Source organism: Calidris pugnax, unplaced genomic scaffold (genome assembly GCF_001431845.1).
Source record: "Calidris pugnax isolate Ruff unplaced genomic scaffold, ASM143184v1 scaffold63, whole genome shotgun sequence".
Classification (NCBI taxonomy): domain Eukaryota; kingdom Metazoa; phylum Chordata; class Aves; order Charadriiformes; family Scolopacidae; genus Calidris; species Calidris pugnax.
The window spans coordinates 3,917,913-3,930,425 of record NW_015090852.1 but is presented as its reverse complement, the minus strand read 5'-3'; the positions used below and the strand labels follow the sequence as shown (position 1 = coordinate 3,930,425).

General features: G+C 40.5%; 1 protein-coding gene across 8 annotated transcripts in view; it reads right to left on the bottom strand.

Annotated features, from left to right (window-relative positions):
- The window catches only part of DNM3 (dynamin 3), a 183,380-nt gene that overhangs the window by 170,271 nt on the left and 596 nt on the right, over window positions 1–12,513 (bottom strand). The gene's annotated exons all lie outside the window — the stretch shown is intronic.

Below are 12,513 nucleotides of genomic sequence, written 5' to 3'. Positions count from 1 at the left end.
TTGTTGTTATTTTCCTTTTTCTGTTATTGCTTGATTAAAATGTCTTTATCTCAGCCATGAGTTGGTTTTGGTTTTTTTTTATCCTTCTCCTTTCCCCTCCTTTTCTCCCGCTTCTCCTTACCCTTCTAGGGGAGAAAGAGGGAGAACTGTGCAAGCAGCTGCGTGGTCCAAGCTGCCAGCTGGGGTTAAACCATGACAAATGCTGAAAAGCAAACTAAACAGCGGCTCCTTCAGTGAGGTTGTCTCATTATAATGCAGGACTATATCTTACAAAGAAAAGAGCACATATCAAACAAACAAAATGTAAACATAATGTGTTCCAAGGGGATTTCCAGGTAGGGGAATAGTTTTCATTAGGAGCTCTCTAGCACACTAGCAGAATTTATTATTAAAAAAAAAAAAAGAGAGAGAGAGAGAAAAAGAAATCACCAATTGACCAGCGATGCACCATCACCACTTAAAACTTAATCATGGTTTCAAGAGTAACTTAAATCTGCTTTAATTTGCTATTATAGTATTGCGAAATGTTCTGCACTTTGCTCAGTTACATGGTCAGTATTATACAAGATAAATGGTGATTAATTCATATAAAACATAGGGGGAAGACAGGAAATCAAATAATGGAGGAAAACATCAATGATTACACAGTAACTGCATTAATTAAAGAGTTAGAAACAAGCAAAACTGACAGTGATGAATTGTCAAAAAAAATCAGAAGTCCTCCAAAGGAAAAGCCTTCACTTTTTTCACAAAGGGTAGAAACAGGCTCAGGACAAGACTCATAATTCTCTTACAGAAGAGCACAAATGACGCTTCTAAACCTATCCCATTTTGCCCAAACAACATTGGTAATGCTATTTATAAAAGTTTTTCCACGAACCTTCCCTCAAATGCAGGAAGGCCATATTCCACGGACTGCCCGTATGAACAATGCTGCTGCAGTAGCGTTCCACACAGGCCTTTATTCCCAAGGTTTACCAAGGACTGCAACACAGCTTCAGTTGCAATAGGAAGCAGTTATGCCAAAAGTCAACAGTTTTCCTGGGCTTTTTTCCAACACAGTGTTTATTGTTTTATACAACTCCAGCCTGGCACACTTGTAGCGCTTGTGGCTCGTACGGGCTGCAAAAGAACACACTGGTCCACAGTGAACATCTACACACGCCTATACTGCCAAGCATCTCCCAGGTCTGTGGCAAATGTACACTGTACAGAAGGGCTACAAAATGCTTTCGTTTTCCTTGCATTTATCATATTTAGCCTTGAAGCAAAGTGCTACAAAAGAACAAAACAGGGAAAAGCATGGTCCAAGTGTATGCCTACAGACAAGAGACATTAATAATTTCTAATTTCTTTCCTTCTAACTTGTTTCTGACAGTTCTTTCCTCAGGTTCACTTTCTAAAACCCATAAACCAAAACCAGTTAATTTATAACTAAAGAACTCTTAACGCTAAAAACATACTTCTGAAATATACATGTTCAGATGAAATATACATATACAAAATATACATATTTTGGCAGCTGTGTTGAATCTCAACTGCATTTGCTCCTATGCTCACCAAGATTACAGAGGACCCAGCAGTAGATCCTTCACACGCTTTTGTTCATTACAAAGCAAGATATGTCCAAGTGATGAAAAGTGTACTTTGCACTTAAACAGATGCTTTCTTAGGAATTACATTCATAATGTCAAGTGAAGTACTTTCTCACAGGAAGCTTGTCATCACTGACACTAGACATCACTGTATTTTTTTCTTCCTTAGTGACTTTGGAAGCACAATTCCTCTTCTCTCCAAATGACAGTACAAAGATAACCCCAGGACACATTTTCAAGAATTCTCAAAAGCTTTAGGGCACTATCTCTGTTGTGCTTTGATGTTCTCAACCACGTATCTTTTTTTTTTTTTTTTTTCCAGTAATAGAGTAGTATGCATCACTTTCCACATCACACTGGTATTTGGCTATATATGCTCTTCCTCATTAGCTCAAAGTACAGAGATCAAATCTTATTATTAGTCACCACTTGATCCCTCATGTCCTTTCATTAGTTGCAGAAGAATAAATGCTTTTTGTTTTGGCACAATATCTGCCAATCAAGAGAGTCTCCCACAGCTTTGTTCAACAGCTGCAAAATCTCAGCCTAACAGGGCTTATATGAAGGTGTATCAAATAATTAATCCTCTTTATTGAAGACCAATGATACCTATTTTAATTAGGCCTATTAGGCAAGCTAAACACATTAAGAGGCTGTGGATTTTTAGTGATCTCTGATACATTAGCTCCTAAAGCTCAATAAGATTCTTTCCAGGTTTTTGGTTTTTTTTATGAACCACACAGCATAGACACTGGCATCCTTATCATGATGCTTTAGTGTTTAGTTCAAGTTATCTAATGATGTCAGGTTACAGTAACAATTCTTTCAAGGTAAATCGTCCTTGAACTGAGAGATCATTTTAATTAACTTGCTGAATCAAGATGCAGCCCAGTACCTAGGAGTAGTAACTACACATTGCAGCCCATGCAGCACATGTCTTTAGAGGTGAGAATGTGAATGCTCAGACATCCTAGGGCTATTAACTATCTCTTCCTTTCAAGCAGCGTGGATAAACTTGGTGTCTCTGAGAAATTATTTTCCAGCCCAGCAGTGTCTTTCATCACCACTGCTGAACTACTGGAACTGAACAGCCAAAACAGGGACACCCCAATTATCCTATCCATCACTTTCAGATAAGCACACAAGCTGAATCAAGAATAATGAAAAAAATAATCTTGAAACTCTTACACAGAACTTCAACCTAGCAGACCTCCTGTTACGTCTCCCTATCCCCACTCCTTTATGGAGTTGAGATCAACTATACAGAAATCTAGAGGGGAATGGTACAAAAACCCCACCCAAACAGACCTAACCATGGGAATATGGTCAGTGTTGACTCTAAAGGTGAGAAATAACATATTTTTGAAAAGCCCTTGAGGAACTTGACATAAGATGGCAAGAGATTTCAGTCACACTAGTTGGGCACCAACAAAGTTCAGTGACAATGCTCAGGCACCACTAAGGCAAGAAACCAAAGCATGGGATTTCCTCTTTTTGCAGAAGACTAGAGACAGAGCAGGTTTAAACACCACTGTCATTACACTTCTCTCTTATCTGGAAGATGCTTTCTTTAAGTAGCAGCAGCGTTTCTGCCCAACAAGCAGACAGAAATTATTACATCTCTCCCATTAAAGTAAACACTATAGGGCTATAAGAAAGTCAGTGCCAAAAATTAAACTAGTCCCAGTGGTGAAGTTTCCCATTAAACATGACTGGAGTCAACAGGTTCTCCAAAGTAGGGGACAATTGAACAGAAGTCGAAGTAGGCACAGACCATTATTAGTATCCCAAATCTAATGCCCGATTTTGACAGCTGTGAGAGTCCCTCACATTGCATTTCTACACAGAAAAAAATAAGTCAAGTCCATTCACTGAAGCAAAGAAAAAAAATGCACTTTCTAGTATTAAGAAAAACATATCTTTTACATGAAAGAAAGTTTTAAAGTCTCAATAATGTTTATAGGACTGAAAACCTGCTATACACAGCTATGAAAACTTGCCAGGCAAAAACACGAGAGTGGTAAGATGAACAGTGCTCTGTTTGCAGTGATTATGCTGGGGCTGTGGGCTTGCTGTATTAACAGATCGGGAAGCTGCCAACGTGCAGTCTCGTCAGCAAGGCACTGTATGCATGATGCATCTGTCCTCCCTGGCAGGCATCCAAAACTTTGCTGCATCATCCTAATTCCATTTGTGAAAATGCCCTTTTGCCTCTTTCTCTTTTAAGATTTTACAAAAGCTTCTGCTATTTCCTGCCCAACGGTGCTCTCCATCAATTCCAAGCTGGGAGTGGGAGGGGAAGAAAATATAAAACACAAAAAACCCCCAACAATTCTCACAATTTTTGTGTCAAAAAGAATGAAGCAGACTTTGCAGGACAACTGTATTCTCCCTAATCAGATATGTTTGTTCTTAGGAAAGAACTAATTTGCATAGGATGTTGATGCATAAAAGCCCATCCATTCTCAGGATGAATACTAATGCAGCGAGACTTTGTATCTCAATATAAGAAAGAGCAACAAAAATTCTTTACTTACTTTAAATTGTTATCAGTGCTCTAAATAGAATTGGTTTGTTGTTGTTGGCTTTTTTTATCACTTACAGCTGGCAAATACTATTAACAATATTTCTTTAGAAAATATTCGAGTAAAAAGTTTTCCTCTGTAATATAATCAGATATCAACAGAAAAAAAAAATTGATTGCAAGGATCAGAAAGAAAGTAACATCTCCCCAAAACTGCAGGCATAGCAAATACATGAAGCTAACTACTACGTAATTACTTGCATTTATTAAATAATTCACTTCTGGATACTCTGTGTTGACGAAACTTTTAAATATTGCAAATTCCAGTGGTGTCATCAAAAACCCAGACAAAATAAGCCCCTGCCCTTCCTCCCAAATCACACTGTTCTGAACTCAGATCCATCAATACAGACTTTTAAAACAGTGATATAGCATATAATCAGTTATGCCACATCCCATTCAAGCCCAAAAAAACGTTGCCTATCTAGAAGCATTGTGAAAATACATTTATGTCTCTCGCAGCGGACAAGCTGTCAAAACTGTATGGTTACTTTTCTTGGTACAATACAGGCCATTTCAGATTATTTTGTAGAGCTGGAATGTAACTGAATTCAACTCTTCTATTGCCTCCAGAATGTATATACAATGGGTACTGCAGAATAAAGAAAGCCTCAATTTATAGACAGAAAGACAACTACGGAAGGAAGGGGGGAGGGGGGACGTTTCTAAAATAAGTTATTAAGGTCTCTCAAACATTTTCTCTTCTTTAGCAATTTTATCCTTTTTTTAACCTGCCTATTTCTCCTCCTTTGAGCCTGTGGTACCTGTAAATGAACATATTGTCCATGACAATGTAATTCTGTTTAGCTAAATATTGAAATACAATATCAGCCATGATTCCCCATCTCTCCTCTCACCAGAAATTCAATTATAACCACAAGAAATTTTTATATTAAAAGTCTGACCAAAACAATGTTTTATACTGCTACTTCCCAGCACGCTAACAAAGTCATAATGCTGGAGGTCTCAGACCAGACTCCTAACTAAAGCTTTCCTGCCCGTTTCCCAGATCTGACAGACATTGGGGATCTTCTGTCAACATTTGTTTAGCACCTGAACAAACTAATGCAAAGGCACAACACTGCCTCTGATGGATTATGCTAAAATTTCTTCAGCAGCTTCCAGCTTGGCTGCTGAATTGATCTGTAACGTAGTCCATTTCATCCACTGTCATGCAGCAGAGGCTAGAGATGTCCACAGCTGTTCTTCTGCTTGCCATGCAGAGCCCTGCCTATTCTCTGCAGGTGAGTTACACACAAACCCTTTTAGAGCATCCTCTATAGCTAAGCACTACAGAATACACGTGTACATTTTTAGGCATCTGCACTGCTCACAGTAAACAAAGTACTGAGTGCTAAAGCTTTATATCACCTGTGAGGGGGGGAAATGTAGCTCTATTACAGCAAATAGTAAACCTCCTGCATATCTGAAGAATGAAATCTTGGTGATTTTGCACAGGAACTAGGATGCAGAAATACTATGCTAGATATTAAATTGAAAGCATAACTTCCACATACAAATTATAAAAGCTGACATTATCGCTAGACACTTCAGTTGAAAACCTCTCTTATCTACAGCTACAGTCTCCTTTGCATCCCAGAGGCTATCACAGACAACAGTACTTGGCAGTACATCAAAGCCCAGCATGAAGTTAAATGGGATTTTGCTCCTCTCTAGTTCAATAATGCTGCCTTGTTCATCTCAATGCAACTTGCTGAAGAAAAAGATGCAAGGTCACAGTCAAATAATGCTCATTTCCTGTTCTCAGCATATTTACGCTACAGGCTTTACACTGCAGACACACAGCATTAAAAGGATTCCCAGTAACCCGTTACACACAAGCACAGCAAACATGGGGAGTTCGCAGGCTTCTATTTACTAGGAGGCCTTATTTTGAAATGCACTGTTAAAAAAAAAAAAAAAAAATCAGAAAAAAAAGCAAAAATGGCTTCTGACAACCTGTGCTTGCAATCTAGGCAGACCTTGTTTCAGAAACCCACGAATACTTAAAAGAATATCATCAATTGACTCACTGATCAACTAATGGACAGCAAACCACAAACATCATCTCTCTACATGACTAAGCTGTTAGAGGTACAAACTAAACAGCAGGAAAGGTTCCTTTTTGGGAAAAAGAAACACAGCCATGTCTCAGCTGTCCAAAGCAGAATCCAATACTCATTTTTAGTGCCATACAGAAATGCATAACAGCAAGTTTTAGACTACAGTCACAGTTATCCCACACTGATTTTAAGATCATGTTAACCTTTTCCTTTAGAAATAGAAGCAACTTAAAAATAAAGGAATAAAAATCGCAATCCTACATACAATTAAGACAGATTAAAGACTCTAGGCACATATATGTGGATACAGATGCAGGTAGTGTTTTAAAAATCAGTCTGAGGTCATACAGTAAATCAGTGACTGAGAACAGGGTCCATACATCTACTTCTCTGCTGCAACCCATAGGAGCATCACCCTCTCTGTTTTCAGGTGAATACCCAAACAATCGTATGTTAACATGGAAAGTTTTGTTTTCTATTTCACCTACAAAGGCAAATAACATAACCTTGAAACATTAGTAGGAGCAATGATGTCAAAAAATAGCAAGTCAACAAAGGTGTTGTTATTTGTTTATTTCAACACTACCAAATCCCAAGTGTGGGCTCCTTCCTGAAGGCAGTGAGCATCGGGATTTATGACATTATACAAAAGCCTAGAGAGTCAGACAACCTGTTGAATTTTCAGAAGTGCCTCTATATAAAGAATCAGGAAAGTTTAGATGAAGTTAAGTGGATACTTGAAGCCTGAAAAAAAAAGAAAAAAAGAGAAAAAAAAAAACAACAAACCTCTCATTAGATGACTATTCACCTTAAAAAAGACCAGAGCTGTGCAGTCTCCTTCAGTACCTTGATGGACTGAACTTCCAGTAACAATTGTCACTGAATTTGTAGCACTGATTTCTCAGAAGGCACACAAGACCAGACAGGGGATTTTTTTGAGGGCTGCTTTTTGTGGCGTTTCGAGGGTTTTCTGAAATCTACTTCAGTTTTCTGAAATCTACAATCAGATTTCAAATACTAAGCTTGTGTTCACTAAACCACTGCAATACTCTAATTGTATATAGTATGCCAAAGCCTGTATGTATTCTCACAGGTACAACTTACAATAGCGTTAAGTATTGCTTATTGATTTAGCATCTCTATAAACTGCTTGGTACATGGAACTTATATGCCAGAATACAGGTTAGGGCTCCCTATATTATGACTCATTATGGAGTACAGCTTCTCTTAAAATAGAATAAATCATTTAACTGGTAAAATTTAAATGCCAGAAATAAGAGACACAGATCCTCAAAACAGTTTTAGAGGAAAACCTTTACATGTGGGGGAAGAAAAAAACAGTCAGCATATTTGTTTGAATGTCTGTTTTTAACTGCACATTTGTTTTACTTTGCATGTATCAATTCTCAAGATTTGATATTAAAATGAACTTAAAATCCACATTGGAGTTACATTTAAGGACAAAACTAGGCCATCTATATACCATCTAAATGGCCAACTTTGGTCTTCAACCTCTAAATGTAAAAAAGGTATTTGGGAAAGAAACCTAAATGAGCCACTGTCTCATTTGCTGCTGTTTCTATTTAATGGATTAGCCAGAAACAATTCTTGCTTTCAGCGCACCAGAGTATTTTGATAACTAGACTAATACACTCAATACAGCTGTACAATGGCTTAATTAGTCAGGAAAAGGAGCGGCTGATTCTCATTTCCAGAAGATCCTTAAGATTAAAAAAAGAATACACAGCACCACGTTTCAGTTTGCGTCTGACTGCTTAGCTTTTTCATGCCTGTTTCACAAAAGAGGAGAATTTTCTGTAAAAAAAAGTTTTTCTGTCGATGACTAGTAACTAAAATAATAAAATATCTGCACCAATTTTAACTATACCTCCGCCAGGAAACATGCAATCTAAGTATGTGTCTACTTTCTTTGAAAAAACTCTCTGCTTCAAAAGCCAGATTTACAGCCCTTTCTTTTCCTCTAATGACTCAACGCAGTCTTTTCACAACCGCCATCTCAAGGAAAAAGAATGAGCTGAGTGCACAAGGAATCATAATTTGAAAAAAAAAAATAAAAAAATTAGTACATGTGTCATAATAAATAGCTATGCAACATACGCGGGCCGTAAGATTATCAAAAGCGTCTCAGATCAAAAAGCTGTAAAGCTGTATTACAAAACTAGACCTCAGGCTCTTAAAACGAAAGTGCTTATTTGATTATGACTGACAGGCTTACAATCAAGAGTTCACATCTCTTATAAAACAAATTATTTAGCCACATGCAGTTTATATTATATTAAGCAGGGAAGGAAGTAACGAGGTTTCAACTTTGAAATCTAATTATTAATTTCTTGCTATTTTTAAGAATAAAATAATGTTCTGATTCAAATCTGGACAGAGGGGCCCTGACAAGGTAGCATGCCATCTGTGCCTTTAGTACTCTTAAAAGTCCATTTGGATATATGAAATAATAGAAAATACTTTCTCTCCAAACATATTTTCCAGGGACTATTTCCTGCCATTAGTTTTCTTTTAAGTAACCCTATTATTATCAAATGCAAGATGCTTTTAAAAAGCACAAACAACATAGAAGGTTATGGTTCTGTACTCGTCTGTAGCAAAGGAGTAAGACCAGGTAAAGTGCCTGTCTCCCACTGGCATTCTGTTGGTATTAGATGATTGACTCCCCTTCATGCTTTTGAATCTCTCTCCCATCAGCTTCTACCAGAAGATTGCTATAGATTTTTTGCTTCAAACACTGGTTCAGTAATTTAAGGACATTTTTACAGGTAAGAAGAACACTTGCTCTGCAGACAATACCATTTCCTCAAACTAGTACCACGAGCTCCAGTTAGGAACACATGAAGGTCTAACCCATAAACGGAAATGACTGTTGTCCTCAGGTGCTCTCCGGAATCTCTGTTTCCATCTAAATATAACCAGAATCCTGAGAGGAAACCCTCCAAATACAGTTCTTGATTATCAAAAGAAGCAGTCTCCTTACACACAGGGGAGTAATAAATGAAGAGCAAATTCTCCAAATACCTTAGCGGATGCTAATCCAAAAAGTAACAATAACGGCTACTAAACTAACAAAAAATAACAATAACTACTAAATTGGGAGATTTGACACTGCCCTGCTCCAACCTTGTTCCAAGCCAACCTACAACGACACATAGGTAATTCTGGGTGTCACGCAATTCCCTGAGCAGGCAAACATGCAGAATTCATCCTTATGCAACACCAGCCCCGATGCAGATCAAACATGCAATCTAATCCCAACATATTCATTGACTGTTCTTTGTAATTAAAGGTGTTGTGTGCACCTAAACAAGGCTTGGTGCTACCCTGGGGACTGTGACGGATGCATGTCACTCAGCAGCTTTAGAAAGAACAGGACTTGGATCCTACTTTCATAACCATCTGTCTGCCCACAGAACTATGCCAGAGCCCATTCCTCACAATCCTTCTGAAAATTTTTGACAATGCATGAACTAGATGGCAGGTAATGCTGTATAGTCCAACATGATTTCTGGATGGGTTTGCTCCATAAAGAAACTCCAACTCTGATATCACCTGCAATCTAGAAAATAGGCTTCCTCTGTCCAAGTGAGAAAAAAAATCATCTTTGCACAACCAAAGACCCTGTAAAGGCCTGAAACAGGCACATTGGTCTAGTGGCTACAGGCAGCAGAGAATAATAATCCAATCCTAGAGTTATGAAGAACCTTATTAACTTCCCTAGAGCTCCACTAATAAATACTCAGCTTGAGTATTTACAAGCACGCTTGTAGCAAGATCCTGCCCTCCACACGGAGGATATCATGCCTTCCTCTTACCAATTACAACTATTCCTGAAGAGACGAGATCTTGAATGTCTCTGTGAAGGCTAAGAGTTCAAAATCTACTAATGGCAATGATTAATGTGGCAAGAAAACCAAACCAAAACACAACAACAAAACACGACACACACAAAACAAACAAACAAACAAAAAAAAAACAAACAAAAAGCCATGAGAATTTACACTCAGACTTCAGACCAATGCTGGGACTATTTTATTTTGATGTGAATTTCAAAGCTGTGTTACTATTAGTTAGTGTTTGCCCTGTGGTTAATCACGCATGTCATGCAATGTACCACTAACAAAAGAAATGAGCGCGACACATCTCTACAATGAGTTGCACTACCTCTATAAGCCATATTAAGACAGACACAGATGTAATAAACTTCTCGTTTGCAGAGAGCAGCTTCATTATCCCGTAGAAACGGGAATGTCCTATGGCTTACTGAAAAGAGCCATAGACTGGTTTGCATGCTGATCTGACAGGCAAAATGCTCCCCCAATCTCCTGGATATTTATTAATCTGGTTCTGAAGGTTCATAGTCAAGTTCTCACAACTTAGCAAGTTCACATCTGCTGACCACACATACTCAGTCTGGAGAAAAGGCACGGGTGAAACATAGCTGCTTAAGCCTCATGGAATAGGTTTGAAGTAATACATTTTAATGTCACATTTGCAACAGGCTCCAAGCTAGCAAGTAGGGAGGTGTTAATATTACACCTCAAGGAGTTACGGCATAAAACGACGATGATATTGAACTCTGAGACAGGGTTGGAAGAATCCAAATTCCAGATCCTGTGTGACAGAGACACCCTGGTGCATCACAGTGGTCTGTAAGCTCTTCTCTGAAGAGACTCTCTTGCAGCGTCTGCAGGCTGCGTGGTGAAAAAAGTCGTTACCCCTAGCTTTTCTTTATAACTCTCACTACCAATGTCTACATCTCACTTGCGCAGATCGTTCCAGCCTCTTGTCCAAAGTGGCCAGATTAGCACAAACTGCCCAATTTCACCTTTCCCTGCCTGTGGCCAGGTGCATCCAGGCAGCAGGGGCGGGAGCGCCGAGCTCAAAGGAACAGCTCCACCTGCGGATCAGATGGAGCAGATCCCTCCAGCAGGAGAGCAATAACAAGCATCTGGGAACAGTAACCCCTTCCATCAGCGCAGCTGGATCCAGAGAAAGACATCAGCCCACCCCACTCGGCCCCGATCCCGGGTGGGTGGCACCCCGGGCAAGGCTTTGACACGGAGACCAAAATATCCTTATTGACAAGAAAGATGAAGATGCCTTTCCTCCTCAGCACGTGTGCTTTGCACAGCTTTGCAGACATTCAGATCAAAAAGTCAAAAGGTTACAAAAATGCTTTAAAAAGACCGATTTAAAGCGAACTCTAATAATTTGATGGTCAATAGTGACTTCTGAGGACCTCACTTGTGCTTTCTGAACTTGAGAGACTGGCAGTACTGTCAACATCGGTAGTTAGGCAGGAAGAACTGACATTTAACACAGAGTAAATTCTGAAGTAGAGATAAAGATCGACTGTATAGTATTTTTATAGTGAATGTCAGGAGGTATCACCATTTGACAGGCCAGGATGAAGAGACACGCAGCATTTAACTCTACCTTTAAGCAAGATGACCATGCACGAGAGTTCCCCAGTCCTTGACAGAGAGCAGCACTTTGGATCCTGTATGCAGAAGAACGCTCCGAAAAGAAAACACCACCTCCCTCCAGCAGCCCGCGCGCCGTCTGCGGCAAATGCAGCAGAAACTTTACGAAACAGCACGGGAAGTTCACCTTTACCTCAAGGGATGTTCCAGAGAGGCAGCCTGCCCGCCGAAAGGGACCACCTGCATCATTAGGCTTCCCCCTTTCCTTCCTTCAGCAAGGCTTAGGGAAGATGCTAATACCCATATGCAAGACACGCATACACAAGGGTATGAAAACCACTCGCCAATAAGACCCAAAGCCCTCACCCTCATTAGGATTTGGGGTTTTAAACGCCTATTTTTTCCTCCCGAGGCGGCGGTTAACCCCCTACACACACACACACACCGGGCACACGGACGCGCTCACACCGCGGCACGCAAACCAAGGACGCTGCCGTGCCAGGGCCCGCCTCGCCGCCCCCGCCGCACGCACCGAGACACCCGCACACCCCCCCCGGGCTCGGTGCGAAGCCGGGAACCCCCCCCCTCCTCCCCTCCCGCCTCCCGGTTCCGTTATATCGCCGCTGGCAGCCGTGCCGTCCCCCCCTCCCCGCCGCCACAGGGGCGCGCGCGGCGACCCTTGGAGGGGAGGGAAGGGGGGAGCAACCGTTGGGAACGGCGCGCGGAGCTAACGGACCTCGGAGGGGCGCGCGGAGCCAACGAAGCTCGGAGGGGCGCGCGGAGGAAAGGGGGGGGGGGGGGGCGCGGGCGCGGTCGCTGCC